Source organism: Opisthocomus hoazin, chromosome 7, assembly GCF_030867145.1.
Source record: "Opisthocomus hoazin isolate bOpiHoa1 chromosome 7, bOpiHoa1.hap1, whole genome shotgun sequence".
NCBI classification, from domain to species: Eukaryota; Metazoa; Chordata; class Aves; order Opisthocomiformes; family Opisthocomidae; genus Opisthocomus; species Opisthocomus hoazin.
In genome coordinates this window covers 37,412,507-37,430,065 of record NC_134420.1, presented here as the reverse complement: position 1 = coordinate 37,430,065, position 17,559 = coordinate 37,412,507, and the positions used below count along the sequence as shown (strand labels likewise).

Below are 17,559 nucleotides of genomic sequence, written 5' to 3'. Positions count from 1 at the left end.
CTGGTAAAAATCAGTCTAACAGACTATTTAATGTTATTAATGGCAGTCACGAGCATAGATTACAACGAGATTTAGCTTAGAACCCTACTGACTTACACTTTAGCAGGTCCCTTAAACAGTTCAAGTACAACTGTGAAACTGCATGAGGGTTTTTTGTACCTTTTAGGCAACGTGATGCCCAAGCACAAACAGCATTCCCAGACAGCACATGAATGCACATGCTATGGCTGCATCAAACTAAATGAATTCTACTTTCTTGCATTGTGCACTTGTTTATATAAGATCAAGACTTTGTACAGCAATCATTCTTGTAATGATTTAAGCGCTTATATGTATCTTATCTGAAACAGATGTAGTGTTTTAACAGAATCTGAATTACCAGACTATGTAGGAAAAAAAAAATCTTAATTACCGATGGAAAAAATTAATATATGAACTTATAAATGATCCTATGCAAAGAATCTCCCTCTCTGAATTAATCTGACACCTGTTTAACTCTCTGCATTTACAGTTAAAATGTTCAGAGTAGAGCAATACGCAGAAGCCACTTTGCTTTCTGTACATAGGGATTCTGTGAAGGATCTGGCAGTACAGAGAACTTTGGGAAGACCTCCCCTTTCTTGACAAAAAGAAACTCAAAAGGCTAAGAGAACATCAGATTTCAAAAGTATGATCTCAGTACTAAAAGAAATCTAGTTTGTTCTTGTTTTAATTATTCTTTAATTATTTGCAGACTGCATTTTTTGTGCCAATGTAATAGTAGTTCACCAAGTTTAAATATGCATATTAACTACTTTAAAGCATTTTACACTAGACAGCTATGCAAGAATGATTCAAAGAACATTCCTGCAATTTCAGTCTAAATTAATCTTAAAGTGTGATTTTAACAAGTTTTTTCTCTTTTTTCTTGCCATAACAAGTAACCAAGAATTGAATGTTTTGCTTCAAAGCAGAAACTACCTACAATTTCCAGCGGCGGCTGACAACAGTCTGTTGTGCAGATGAAGCAAACTCTTTGCAGGGGGCATTCATTTCACGAAGTTGTGCTAATGATTAATTAGACTGCAATTGAAATGCTGTCCTATAGACAATGTTTAGCTAGTTCAGCTGGACCAATTGTTAAAACCACTGAATTGAAAATTTAGCTCGCTATACCGTAAAACCCACAAGAATGGGCATAATTTTTCAATCTTTCATATTATATTATTCTTATACTATATTGTTTTACTCGCTTCTACCCTCTTTTAAAAATTATTAAAGATATTAGCAGTTTCACGGTATTAAAGAGCTCAAAGTCGTTCCCATCTTTACTTCGTACACTTTGTTTCCTTTTGTCTACATCACATTTGGTTACATTTAGAAGAAGAGTGTAAGCTTTTCAAGGCAACAACTTTTCTTTTTTGTGAAAAATGACCTAGTAAGGCCTATTGATGTATGGAGATGAATTAACACATAACTTGACTGTTCTCTCTAGCTTCCATCAAAACATAAACGAGTTCACTGTATTTCGACATGAGATTCTGGTATCCTGTACCAAAAGCGTGTATCAAGACTACTTAATTTAATCTAAACTTGAAGTTTCTACAGATAGTGAATTTGTACATCACCTGGCAGCTCATCGTTTCAAATAAGTTATTACTAGGTAAACCACAAAAACAGTTTAAAATGGAGAAGAGTGAGAAAAAATTGAATTAGAAAGTGTCTGCTGCATGCTGTGTTCTAGAAACAAAACAAGGGAAAATTATAAATAAAGATTAAAATTGCACATTAAAATCTGTTGTCCTCACAGTGAAATTTGTTTCCAGTTATTTACACGCTCAAAGGAATTTATAAAAGTAAACAATATTAATCCATATTCAAAACTGACAAAACATCAGAGGAACAGCACAGAACCATAGGTAGTAGCATCCTAACTCTACAAGTAGGTGCTGAGATACACCACTGCCCTGCTAAGTATGGTTAGTCCACTTGCACACTATAATATGCAGAGAGAAGTACTACAAATAATACATAGAATACAAACAGAAAGCCTGAGAGACAGTAGAGAAGGAAAAGCAACAGCTAAAGTTGTCAAGAGCACCTTACAAATAATCCAGTCTCTGGAGTTACTCAGATAGGTTCTACCAATGTCTTGGATACCCGCATCAAATACTCAGCACCACAGTGTCAGGTGTAACAAGCATTTTACTTGTATTTACAAGTAGTTTTGGTAAAGAAATGACAAGTAACTTTGCAAATTAATAACATTTAAGAGTGAAGGATGCTGGTGGAATGCAGTTTTTCCACAAGCACTACTAAGTTTGCCAATGCTCAATCACATTTTTCCCCTTGAAATGTTATTTCCCATGTTTTTTGGGTTGGGGGGTTTGGTTTTTTTCCTCCATGGGATTCCAGGGAGGTCAACTGTGAAAGTACAAGCAAGATTTAGCCTAATCATTTTCTAGCTGGCAAAAATCCAAATAATAAGTCAAGTAGTATAATATAATTAGTAGCCTGGAGTTGTTTTACTGTATGTATTTGCTTGTGAAGCAAGCTCAACATTGTATCAAACTTTAACTGTGATACATCTCTAATGGTTAACCAAGGTCCTCCCATATTCTCAATATCAATTCATTGTTTAGCTGTGTTCAGATCATTTTCAAGCATAGAAAATACTTTTGTAAAGGTCTTACCAAACCAGACATTCCAAGCATGGCTGCTAAACTAAGCATTTACTGAAAGGTCTGAGTATCAAAACCAAGTAGTAACTTCAGCATTAAATTTTCAAATTATTCTGCCCAGGCAGATCTCTGTGACCATTTATACCCCTCTATGAATTCTCTAAAGATTCTGTGGTATTACATCATGTCTTCATTTATTTAATCTCTAAGAAAATGCAAATACAAGAGTGCCCTAAAGAAGGTAATTATATATGAGAATTAATAACAATGTATAGAGCAGATACACATGCAGAAAATAATTATTTAAATGGTTTATCTAATTTTCTCCTCAGAAAAGACTCACAAAAATGAGAAAAAGATAGGGTTCTCCAAAACATAAAAAGTCATTTAATGTCACATACTGTCTACCAGATTGGAGGTGCCGCTCCTCCTTAACTATATCAAAATGTATTCAATTTGCTTACATAAAGATTGCCCTAATACGTAACAATTCAAAATCAAGCTATTCAAATAACAGCTTGTTTTTATGTAGCATTTTTGTTTCTAAAGGACATTGAACTGCTGCATGAAGCTACCTAAATTGTCAGTTAGAAATATAAGTCAGTCAACTTATCATTAGAAAGAAAAAAACCCTCAACTCAACAACATACAACTGGCAGAAAAAGAAATACCTGACACCAAAGAGGAGTTTAAGTAGAGATTATAAAATTAGCTGAGCTGGAATTGGTTCAGGCATTGATGTTTATTTCTACTACAGTTAAATACAATTCTGATATTTAAAGATTAAAAATCTTGTCGTTTCAGTTCTGTTTCACTGTTTACACTGCTAGTTCCATGTCAAGAATTTTAAAGGAAATCCAGATGTTCTACTTGAAGAAAATCACCAAAACAGGGAAAACAGATTTCATTCCAAAAGTACCTTGAAAATTGAGAAGATAGGAACTCTATTTTTATTCTGTTTTGAATAGAATAAATATACTTTTTATAAATGTAATAACTTCAAATAATATCTTGTAACTTATCTCTCAGAGGTGAAAAGTCAGCACAAGAATCAAAATCCCTGATTTTACTTTCCATCTTATTAAAAGATCAGAAGTTATCTCTGCAGCAGCAAACAGTTTTGCAGATTCACGTTTTATCTATAGAGAAAATAGTTTAATAAAGCAAAAGATAATTAACTGTAGCCTAACACTGATGGCATGAGTTTCTGCTCTAGTGCCTTCCATGACTACAAATTTAAAAGCAGCATTTAAATCAAAAGATTGTATTTACATCAACAGATTTGTCACCAGCTGACTTGAGACCCTGGCCGTGTTACTTTGTGTCCACTACATCATTCGTAACATCCAGTTCGCTAAAATGCTTCGGCTTCTGCAATGCAGTATCCGAGGGGAGAGGGGTGGGGGGGAAAGGTAACATATCTGAGGCTTTTATTTTCTGATTTTTAACAAGCATCAGTTGTTCGCATCATCTTGACAGATACAGTTACTTATCACATGGAGGAAAATGTCGGGTTTATCACTGTCCTCTGAGGAATCTGCATTTGGACTCTTGATTTAAAAATTTCCAAGGCTTCCCAAATGAGCAGAATTAACTGAATTAGGAAGAAAAACGCAAAAGAAAACAAATCCATCACTCATTTCAGCTCACCTTCCTAGACCCTCCATAGTAGTTTCATCCCATAAAAATCCAAAGTAAAGCCTGTTAGATATAGAAGAAAAATGAAAAGCTCCCAATTTAAGAACTAGTTACAACTCATTAAAGACACATATAATTTCAAGCACTAGAATGTATGCTGAAATATAATTAGCGGCTATGAATCAAACCTGGATGGATTAAACTAATTCCTGGAATGCTATTATGGAGAGTACCTTGCAGAGAAAGAATGATCCTTCTATTTGCACAGCAACTAAACAGCTTCAATTTACTTTTTAAATTGACTTGAATAGAGATAAAGACCCAGCATTTCAAAATGTGGCCTTCTAAATATAATCAGTCTGAATTATGCCTGTTTCACACTGCAGTACTTGCAACCTGGTTACAGGCAGCAGGGATAAGGCTGCACTCGGCTTATTTCACTACTTAATTTATATGGTAATTACCATACCACAGCCAGAATGGAGAGCATCTGCCAAAACTGAAGGCCCCAGAATAATAACACTGACATGTGCTGTGATATTGTTGAAGTGCTGACTAAGAAACTTCTTTTATCTCCTCTTGAAGCTATAAAATGGTATTCGTGTTATTACTAGCAGGGAATTTTAACAGCCCTGCATTGACAGCAATTATGTAACACATGCACAAAACAATAGAGTTTCACATCACTTAATAAATCCTTGAGCTCTCTTAGCTCCAGATCTCTCGCTGGCTGGATTTTATGGTCTGGTAGTTCTATCCAACCTTCAGAACACTGAAGTACACAAACCACAAAAGCACTAGAAAATTATTAGAAACAACTGGCTTTTCTCCCTGCTAGATCTATTTAATGAGGGCGGCATGATGCATAATCATAGAGGTTAATTAAAAGATTTGCTCACTCACTTTTCCCTGTAGCTAAATGCTGTTGTGAACCCCTGGCATTAAAACAAGCAAGATACCAATATGACTTCTCCTACTAAGAACATCTTATTAAGCAACACTTGCATTAAAAAAAAAAAATGCAATTGCTATAGCATGTAATAATAGAACAAATATAATCTAATTTATCTTCTGTTAATTTTTATCAGAATAAAAACATGTCATGTAAGGAATATAAATTTGCAGCTGATTTTCCTGCTGATATTATCAGTTTCCAATACTATGGGGTTTTTTTTCAGCTTTAATGTATTGCACCTGAAACTCCTAGCTTCATAAACGAACCAGAAACATTCTATTATAAAGGTTTAAAAAGCAAGCTGCCAGATAAGGAAGTATAGGTAATCAAAAAATAAATACAAAGAAAAGTTAAAAGGCCATTTCTGTATCAGAACTTATACTAAAAGATTAATTCACATGGCACAAATCCTCCCTTCTCCTCCTCCAATCAAAAATTACTTGATAGGTGTATCCATCCAAAATCAAGCAACACTGTTTCACCTTCGGAAACTGGACCGTCACTGCAAGTCACTTGGTAATGAGACAGAGAATAAACCAGCTATCAAAGTTATCCATACAATAATGTCAAACACTAAGAATTCTGTTTTCTTACTATTTACAACTGGAAAGATATTTGTTTGCATAATGATTGTTTGCACAAATTCATCACACACTACTTCTTTCTCTCCATGCTTCATATCTATGCTCCTGGTCTATTTACAGGTTAGACTCTACATGTATCATTCATAAAGACTTTGATTAATATATGCATAATTATTATTTCTGACCTTCCTCCACAAATCAGTCCTATATTCTACACAAGACTTACTTTTGCTATTTCTTGAATTCACCTAATTCAAGCTGTTTGTTGCTATTACAGAAGTTCAAGTTACAGACATCTCCATCTGACAATGCATCCTGAATCCATTATCACACTGTACTTGAAATTACTCATATGAACATAGGACACAATGCTTTGCTTTGTATACCATACCGAAAAGGTCACTATTCTTTTGCTGCTTTGTTACTATAAAAATCCTTAGCTGCTTGTTGCTATCACTTTGAAGTCACTTTCCTCATTACTGCTTTCTAGCTTTCTCCCTAAAAATACTAGTAATAAAAACACTTGTCAACATTTACATTGGATTTCATTTCCCTAGTCAATTATCCTGAATGAAAAATTAGTACAAGATATTGCATATGAGTGACAATTCTAGCAATAAACTACTCTTAATTACTCTCCCAATTACACATGTATACCCGTTAAATATGATAAATCCAAAAACTTTTAAAATGTGCTATATTTATATGCAAACCTTCTTATTCTAATCTACACATCTTTGGATTTTTTTAATATGAAGAGTACTAACTGCAAAAGCCTGCATTGTCAAGAGCTTCTCCAATAAGAAGATTCTATGAAACTGGGAAAGTAATACACACGTCTTCAAACAACAGAGTGAAGTCCTGTAGACTGCTCCTCACAAACCAGGAGCTTCCAGCACTCTCTTAATAAGCTTCTATTACACTTAAGCCTGTTGCAGAGGACAGGCACAAAAATGTTTGTTTCCTGTAGAATGAAGACTTCCTGCTGAGAGACACCACTATTCCTTGAGATTTCTTTGAAGGAAAGCTTTTATTTACAGAAAGCAAAGCAGCTAGGAAGAAAAAAGGTCTGCTGCAACCACATGCTCACGTTTGCATAAGCAGTTATCCAGTTTTAATCTTTCTTCCATGAACATCACAGAAAGTGAAACCATTCAGAACATTCAGAGTTAAACACTCTTCTTAGCAACAAACATTGTTTAGTGTTCAATACATACATATAGATATATATACTACAGTATAATTACATTACTTTGCAATAAGGCATTAGAGAAGATGAATACACTCAGAAGAAAAATACATATCCTCTAACCAAAGCCTATCAAGAGTCCAGGCAGAAAAGACCACGTGACCAAGATATGAACGACAATTAGGTCCCACCAGAAAGGTATGGGGAGCCCCCTGCATGTCAGCGAATTAAGACAACCACATGAAGAATGTGGAGGTGCTCTAAAAAAAGGGAAGTCACAGAGGGTGTACAAAGGGAGATTCTTGGTATGGAGGTGTGTTTAATTTTGACTGCTTTTTGCATATGAAAAAAAGAACTGACTACATTAGTTTACTCTTTAAATTATACTAAAAAAAGAGCCTTTGAACATATAGTGCAAGTACTCTTGAAGGAATAACTTTAAAGTGTAGGACTTCTTCTATGGAAGGAATTCAAATATACCTATTCTCTCCTAAATATAATTGGCTGAGTAGAAAAATAAAAATGGGTCATAACAAGAAGTAGAGGAAAACATTTCTTACAAAGTCCAGTCAGTATCTCCAGCCTTCCAATGTCAACCTATTATAATGGGATTCTTTTTTAGGTACTACCTGAATAGGTGAAACTAACGGTAACACACCCTTTAGTAAGAATATCTCCATAAATAAGTACTCTAGAAACGAAAACTTGTAAAGAATGGTCGCTATCATGCAGTACTATGAACCCACGTACATTTCTCAATATTTGTAAGCAGAACAGTGCCAAAATGAAGAGATAATATGCAGGAGGGCAAATCACAAGCAAAACTAAAAGAGAGAAAAGTGCCAAAAAGAAGAACCTACAACCCTGCTTTCAGAACCAGAGGACTGTGTTAAAAGATCAGGATTTATCACAAAGTACATGGCCGCACCTCTTAGGTACACACAATCAGTTTGTGTGATGATAATTACACTTGCCCTTCATAGTTACAAACGTACATGCCCAGAAAGCAACTTCTGAGTCTCAGCCTACTTTCCCTTTTTATGAGGGGAGGAGACCTCGATGACAAGGATATAGGCAAGTCCAAATAAAAATTCTCTTCACCGGAGCCCTGAAAAAAAGCACTAGGAAAAACAAAATTCATGGTGTTAAAAACCATTAATCTAGATGAACAACGAGACTGTCACCTGCAAAAAGGAAGTTCCTAGTCCCCACACAGTAATCTGCTTATGCATTTTGCATGACAGAATCAAAGTCTGTACAAGCAGTGCTCGGAACATTATCTTCTTTTCTTCCAAGGGAGCATCCTCCTCATCAATGGGCTAGAGAAATACTATCCTTCTAATTTACGCTGGTTTGGCCCTGAATTTTGTGCTCCTGGATGAATATCTTAATTTCACCACTGGAGAGATGATGCCCTTCCTCTTCTCAAACTTACAAAAAAATGATGTAGGGGTTGGGTCACTCTCTTGTGTGGAGGAAAATTGAGTCAAAGCTGCTGAGATGAAATTGTTGAGGTTCAAGAAAGTGGAGGAGTACTCTAAGATAAATGTTAACTTCCTAGGTTGCATTTCTGAAATAAAATGGGCATAATCTTGATCATGACTAGTAACATGCTTTGTACTTATGGCTGCTTGGATGTCTTGGCATGCTCTAAGCGTGTCTAGCAGACAGAGCCCATAGACAAAGGAGTGCTCAGCCTGGGAATTAAAAAACAGACTTAAGGCATGACATAGGCCATGAGATGCCCAACTCTGCCAAACTGAAAATCAACATGAATACTCCATAGCAGAATGCTAGATATCTACACAACTTTTCCATCAAAAGTTTATATGCCCTTAGCTCTTCAGATTCTAATGAGAGGGAATACTTTAAGTGAAGATTTTCTGGGAAAGGGGCATCCCAAATTCCTAAGTATTTTTTGATACTGGCCTGCACTGTGTAGCATAACTAAAAAATATGCTCTGTAATTACGCTACTCAGATCAATGAGACAAAACTTTCAAAGCTTTTTTCAAGCCAACTTTGACTCTGTAAACAGGATTACAGTGTTTCTGAAAAGAAAATTACTGCATTCATGCTAGAAATACTGCTCTTGTCACCTCAGGAAACTGTTTCTAGAAGCCAAAAATCCATCAGAAATACTTCTAGCTTTCAACTAAGCTTTGTCATAAACCTCTGATTATCAGATTTATCACAGTATACCATCAGTTTGTGTTAATATGTTAATTATATTCTCCATCCTATCTACAGATTTAATGGAATTTGTACACTCATAGGAATCATACAGAAAATTACTTTTTTCTTTAATACTGTTGCCTTTTATAGGTGAAAATGCATAAACTATCATACAGCTTAAATGGAAATACATGAGATGTCAACACCAATAGTACAAATATTTATAATAAAAAAGTCACATCCTTCTAGGACATTACAGATGTTTTTGTCTTAGGAGCCCCATGTGGCTATCAAGTATTTTGATGTAGCTTACAACAGTATCTGCACCCTGTACACCTGCTATGTGCTTTATATGCTCCACTTTTAGAGAAGCTGTTTGATGACACATCCATCCTAGCCTAACAAGTTAAAGTGTCTCAAGAAAACAATAAAGCTCTACTACACAGTTTGCACATGCAGACATACTTACACACATGTATAAGATATATGTACAACCAAAAAATTTCTACCTTGATATTTATCTCAGACTCTAAATTACATAATCATCAACCCTAAGATGAAAAGATGCACTTATATGCTACTTTTCAAAAGATCAAGAAGTTAGTACTCACCCAGGAAGGATAATCTACACCTAAGTATATGTTGCAGAAGGATTCCTCCACAGCAACCCTGCGCTTCTAGTCTCTCATTTTAAATGTGACACCTTAGGGTAAAGCAGCAACATAGCCTTCCCCTACAAGACTTGCAGAGAAACAGAGGCTCTCCCCTGACTATTTCTCTTCAGTGCACAGGGTGCATGCAGGCCAACAAAAACAAGGCTTTTTTTCCTACAGAGATGAAAGAACAGTGCTAACTGGCAGCAGGGAATAGAGAACTCCCAAGTTTGCCAGTAGAGATGTGTAACAACAAGTAAACACCTTCTTGCCTCATAAGGGCACGTACACTTCAAAGATGAAAATATTATGCTGTGGACACCTGTATTAACCAGAGAAATTGTTAATCATTATTTTAATACCACCGTGGCTTGAAACCATAGTTATTGCATTGAACTGTGGTGTTAGATGTTGTACAAACACAGGAAGAGAAAGGAGAAAAGAAAATCCCAAACGAACCTGTAAGTATATCAATACAAAAAGTACACACACACAGGTAGTCAAGTACCAGGAAAACACTGAAACTTCACTGATCAATACGCCTGACTGTCTTAAACCAGAAAGACGATCTTCATCAGCTCACTCAAAAGTGTTTTGAGAAGGCTTTAGGCATGAGGGAAGCAGAGCAATGTGCAATTCTCTGAAAATATAACAACTTGGTGATGAAGGGCATTGTCCTGCTTTGAAACTATGTATTTATCTCAAACATGAACTAAAGATGACAGGTTGAGAAAAGGGGAGTTAAGAAGGAATGAAGAAGAGCTTTGCAAGTGGATGCATGCAACCTGATTTAGACATGATGGTGGGAGAGGTCAGGGAGCAGCTAAATGGATGGCATATAAAAAAGCAAATACAAGAACACTGTTATATCATATTTACTGATGTCACAGAGGACAGAGGGCGTTACAAAGGATATACTGAAGGAATAATGTAAGACCATAGAAGCAAATCAGTGTTCATGTATTCTGTCATCTTCTAAGATAAAATCCATTTCCAGTAAGAAGCTGTCTGATGGTGTTAAATCCCATTTTTAAACAAAGACAATTAAGAAAGTGGTTAAGTTACAATTAAATTTAAATCATGTTAGAGACACAAAACTGAAGGAGATGGAACAATGACTACAAATAGCACCACATGAATTTAGAGATGGGTGGGTAGTCAAAGACGGTTTATTTGTTATTTTAAGACGGGCAAACACCATAACAGAAAAAAAGATGAAAAAGCTCAACTCTACAGAAGAAAATGAGATCATATGCAAGACACTGGGAAAGAGAATTGGAATAAATATAGACGATGGGGATGGGGGGTGGGGGGGAAGACAAAAGGCTTTGTTTGTTCAAAATTAGCTGAGAGAAGGGACATGCTTCCCAGTTTTCTCCTGTGCATTCTGGGGCAAACAATTTGCAAAGTCGTCACCTTAAAGTGGAAACTCTCTGCATTTTCAGAGGAAGAGGATCAGCATACTGAATTGACACAGAATTTGATCATTCTTATGTAGAAGACTATTATGTTTAACACAGGTCTCACTGCAGGTATCAAATTCCAGCAATGATTTCTCATACACAGTATCAATGCATAACTAATACCTACGATGCAAGCTGGCAATGTTACTTACCATCATATGGTTGTAGTTCACTTTAACTGGCTCCAGCAACTACTTAAATATTATCTTAATAATTTTTCATATAAACTAGAAGAATCATTAAGATTTTAACTGATCAATATTTTAATATAGTTTAAGATTAAAAACATTCATAAAAAATTATTTATATTAAGTCTCTAAAGCAATTTATAGTTTTCAAGTTATTTATTAGAAATACTTCTAGCAGCTGCTTCATTCTTGTCCACAGTACTGTGAAAAACAATCACTAAATAGGAAATTTATTTTAATCATACAAGTAAAATATTTAAATTTGACAAATCTGCTATCAACCTTGTTGCTCTGTTCAAGTGTGTAGTAGCTGGGAAAAAGCTGGAATAAAATGATGTATAAAAACAAATCCCCTCATCATCCTGATCCAAGGTAAGCTATGAAATGGTTTGTGAGACTTCCTCCAGCACTAAACAATAATTAATTTCACCCTGAGGTTTCCTTCCCCACAGATATACATTATTCTGCATCAAGAAGATAAGTATCATGCCTTTTGCAGTAAGCTTCTGGAGGTAATCAAAGCTCTTGATAGCACTGATATATTTACATTTTTTTTCACTGTTGTTCTGCACCATCTGCACCAATCGCTCACCTACCTTCAAAGTTCAGGTGTTCAGATTACAAAGTATGTGCTTTCTCGTATTATTTGATATAAAAAGACCTCAATAATTAACAATCACATATTGTATTTGGCCACTAAATTGCATAAACTTCTGAAAAAATAATTCCTAGAGATATACTGACATCTGATGATAAATTTAAATTTAAGACTAGGCAAACTAGATTTAGCTTGTGTTTTCAAAGTACTTACTGCAAGTAAGCAGACTCTTTTTTTTAAGTAGGTATCGGTATCTCAGTCATGCTAAGAGGTAACACTATTTATACATGTGTGTGCATACACACAATTATATACATGTATATTCTATATGCATTTAAAATATTTTTGACATTATATATTTAACCAAAACCCCAGAACATGCATCTGCAGCTAGATTTTGGCAGGAAAGAATCAGCTTCCACTGTAAGACATTTGAAATAAACACACATGTAGCCAGCAAAGGTGAAACTATCTTACTTAACAGCTTGCTTGGATATACATTTAAACCTACTATCTGCCATGCAGAAATTCAACACATCATCAAGCATGCTACTGGATTATTGCAAATGGTCAACCAGAAGCAGCCACAATTGAAAAATAACTACATTTATTATGCTTTCTATATAAAATTCCTTTCATGAATGCTCAGCAACACGCATTTGGCAGCTGAACATCTTTTTTTGAAGCAGCAGTTAACAATGCAATTCACAAACCAAAGATAAGCTCAATGGTTTCCAGGAAACTGAAAGATGAAAGAATGTGGAGAGAGTTTCAAATGAAGAACAAGTGAACTAAGGTCAAACTAAAATCTAAAAGAAATTCAGCAAGGGCCCAGATACCACGGTACAGATACATTTCAGCTGGAATGAAATTTCACAATGCATTTCAACAATGCATACAATACATTCTTTGGTATATTAATTCACTGGGGACAATTTCTTCAAAATAAAGCAAGAACTCAGATTCCAAAGCCCTTAGTTTCATTATTCAAGCATAACACTTAGCAGATTTCCTGAGTTTTATATCAATTGTAAAGTATATTAAAGTCTTCTCCTCCAGCCTTGTTTTATGTGCTCAGTCCCAGACTTAGCTGAAACCATAAAGTCTCACAGCATACATGAGCGAAGGTGTAGTGGAGGAATAATGCTATCATTTCAGAAGCTAGCACCTACCAAATAGCCTGCTCCTGAAATATGATGAATGTGTTCCTCCCTCTTGAAGAGAAGGTCAGAGTAAAGCTACCATTATATCAATCCATTTGAATAATTAATTTTGCAGCAGTGGAAGAAATATAGCATTCTACCATACACAAAAAAAATATTAATAAAGTTACCTTTATACCTACTCCAAGTCACTCCCTAATACACAGAGCTAAGTTCTGCTTAGTTAAACTATCCATAATTTCCACCTAGGAAATAAAAACAAACAAAGGAAACAACAAGAAAAGATTTTATCTGAGGGATTTTTTAGAATATATTTTAAAAAGTCATCTCTCAGACATTAAATTTGTCAAATACTATATTTTAAAATTAAAAAGCCCACTATAAGCATGCATTCAGAAATAACATTCCTAACTGCTGACAAATCACGTCCTCTACTCATAGCAGAGAATTTATTTCCAATTTTATGCAGCAAATTACAGTGGTTTGGGAAACAGCAAAGGAGAAATTAAAATGTAATGTGAATTTCAAAAAGACAATTTAATTAGCTAAGCTAGAAAAGTAGAAAAGCTGCATACCTGGAATCTTGCCAAAAAGCAGAGGCAATCTCTCACAACCTGTATTTTATACAACAGAAATGACAACATTTTCACCAGTAATAGTATCCCCTAGAACCATGCCTAGGCATTCTTCCCCTGACATACAGTGAATAGTGCCACCTATTGAATGACAAACAGTATTTCCAGAAATAATTAAAATATTCTGGAAACATTCCATCTGCATACTCCCCCCCTCAACCTAAGCAGTCATTCAGCTTTTCATCGTGCAGTTTCCTGGCAGAGAGCAATTTTGCTGCTAACATTGTCACAGAACTGATGGCCAAAATGTCACATTGGTATAGAAACAAGGTGCCCAAATCCACACTGCATCAGAGTTATCTGATTTTCAGACATTCTCACACCAAATAAGAAAAACTGTATTCAACTACATATGTTGCACCAGAAGGAGAGACCATCCCGTTTTGTCCAGTCTTCTCTAGTAATGACTGTATTTTCAAGAAATAAAGTTAGAAGGTATCAAGGACACAAAACAGAAAAAAAAGGCAGTACATTTCTGAAGGCTGTTCTTTGTTCACACAAAAAAGCGTACATTTTCTATATATTTTACTTTACTGTTACAAGGAAAAACCTACTTTCATTTAGAGTTGAATACTTCTTTATTGACACTGGCAATCAAAGTATCTCGCAGAGGACCTAACACACAAATATTTCATATCCATATGCTGTGATCTGAGTCATGCTACAGAGCAGCAGCTGGTAAGAAGACATGGTGTGTCCCCCTGAAGCACCCTTACCAGGTGCTGCACAACACACAGCAACGCTAGTTTGGCCCTAAGTTACACATCGGTACAAATGATATATTCTATGTTTATAAACACTGTAAGTCAACATTACAGTCTATCGATTTAGAGTTTTAAATACACATAATCTAATCATGGAAAAATGTGTGGTATGTTGCAAGAGTCTGCGTGTAATGCAATACCAAACAATACTGCTATAACCCAACCAAGACTTTGAACTGACCCATTTATATACATAATATTTGAATGAGTCAGCAGCCCACTGCATTTCCCAGGCCTGCTGTAGACTATCATACAGTTCCCAGACGCACTTCCTCAGATTGTGTTTGCCTCATGAACAAGGTCAGTAGTGACAAAAAGTGATATAAAGGTCAATGACTAGGAAAAAATTACAATATGCAGACTTATTTTTCTGTTTACTCATTAACCTATTCCAGATATTGAAGTTCCACTGAATTCCTCTATTTATTTGCCTCCCATCTTTTAACTGTTTAATATAATAGAGCAGTGTATTAAAATGAATTCCTACTATTGTTTTAGTACTGTGAACAGATAAGAGCCAAATATGCTACCTTACTGCAGTGACACACACACACACACACAAGTCAACAGCCTCTAAAGCAACCGCTGTCTCCTTGTCTGAAGCCTTTGTTCCCACGCTCCATAAGAACCAGCATAAACCCTGCACATGTAGACAGTGGCTGAAGTTTTTGCACCTGTAGCGACAGGGCTATCGGTTATTGAGCTTATACCACTGCGGTTATGCTGCTGTCTGAACCACAAAGTTTTTGATCTGGAGATCCCTTTTTGAATGCGATAGAAGATAACTGGAACAGTATTTGTCCTAACTCTGATTACTGCTGAAGGTAAGCCTATTGCTGAATAAAGACCTTCATAAGTCAAAGGCAGACTACACGGATTTTTGGTCTGACACGACAACGTCATATTTATGTTTTTATGCCTACATGAAAAACACTAAAATCAGCTACACACAAGAAAAAAATTTCTACAATGCACAGCCATAAAAAAAACCTATCTTTCCTTCAGTGTAGTGATAATAAAGAAATATTACCATCTGGGAAACACACAAAAATTCTCGATCCTTTTCTGTGTAGAATCAAATAGTCATCAGACTGCAGAGGGGAAGTCTCAGGAGGTCTCTCAGTCCAACCTCTTGTTCAAAGCAGGGTCAGCTATGAGATCAGATCAAATGCCTTCTGACTTTGCCCAGCCAGGTCTGCAAAATTTTCAAGGATGGAGATTTCACAGTCTCTCCATGCAGCCTACTTCCCATTCTTAATTCCACTCAGAGGTGTTTTGTTTTGTTTTCCTTTAAATCCAGTTGGAACCTCCCCATTTCAGTTTATGAATGTAGTCTGTTGTTCTCCCATCATGTAACTCAGTAAAGATACTACAGAACTGTCTTCTCTGTAATGTCCTCTTTGCTATAAGAATGCTACTGTTAGGTCCACCTAAGCCATCTTTTCTCCAGGTTAAAAAACAAAGCCTCCTCAGCCTCACAGGTCAAGTGCTTTAGCCCCAAATATCTCAGTGACCCTCTGCTGAACTTGATCAGACATGTCAACACCTTTCTTTACAGGGAAGCTCAAAACTGGACGCAATACTCTAGACACAGGCAGGTAAAGGGGAGTAATTACTTCCCTTAATCTATCAGCTGTGTTCATGCTGATACAGTCAAGTACGCTATTAACCTCCACTGGCAAGCATGCTGCTGGCTCACGAGTAAGCCTGTTGTTCACAGTGACGCCAGGTCCTTTTCAGCAGCCCTGCTCCCTGGCCAGCCAGGCTCCACCTTGCACTGTTAGAGGCAGTTATTCCTCTCTAACACAGAACTCTAACTTTGTTCTCAACGAACTTCATACAGTTCCTGTCAGCTGCCTCCTCCAGCCTAACTCCCAGTGAGTGGCAGCCCTGCCCCCCAGCTTACAGACCAAACCCAGTCATTCCATCAAAGGCAGCAATCAGGCTGGACAAGCATGACTTACCCTTGGTAAATCCATTCTGACTACTCCCAGTCACCTCCTTCTTCATTTGCACACCTCTTTTATGGCAATTACCTATACTGATGCCTCTTGTTAATACTTGGGGTTTCCTAGTGAAAATCCAGCTTCATCAGGTTACCCATGCCAGCTGTTATCTCACCTCAGTTCTCATACAACACTGTACTAGTTCGTCTGCTCCACATAGCACATTCCACAGAGAAACAAAGATTTCTCATCTCAAAGCAGAAAAATAACACTAAACAAAGATGTTAAAATCTTAAAAATACGAATAAACATCCACGTTTTAACTGCTACTGCCAGCTCAGTAATGCACTAAATGTTCTTTTGAGTCTTCAGCAGTTTCATTCTTGACTTCACCTGCGCAAGGCAAACCTTTAAAGAGTTTTACAAAGTTTTTTAAAAAAAAAAAAAAAAAACTGAAAGATATTTTTGTCCTGTGCTCTTAAGAGGATCTAGGAGAGATCCAACATAAAAACAAATACCATCATTGGCTTTCAGGCCAAACAAATGACAACTGTATCATCTTAGGACTCTCCTTTTGAATTAATCTGGTTTTTAATGTTTTATATATTTTCTCCCAAATTCTTTTCTGTATAGGCTGCTTTGTAGCTCTTTCAGCACAGATCAAACAGCACGCTTACAATGTATATTTAAAAACGAGCAAAAAGATTCCTAGACTCCTTGAGGTTCCTGTCACTTGTTTTTAGTTAAATTTCCTTATTGTCACTTGAGAGTAATGTAATAAATTATACTCACCGAAAGAGAAAAGAATAGTAATATACTACTTGAGACAGACATGTAAGTTTTGGTTTGTTGGTCCTGGCATTATGACTTAGAAATAAACATAATTTCTTCCTACTAGGTTAATAACAGAATACCTGCTTTTACTCAAAGTAGTAATAAGGATGAGATG

General features: G+C 36.0%; 1 protein-coding gene across 1 annotated transcript in view; it reads right to left on the bottom strand.

Moving 5' to 3' along the window:
• The window catches only part of FSIP1 (fibrous sheath interacting protein 1), an 86,963-nt gene that overhangs the window by 42,283 nt on the left and 27,121 nt on the right, over window positions 1-17,559 (bottom strand). The window lies entirely within an intron of this gene.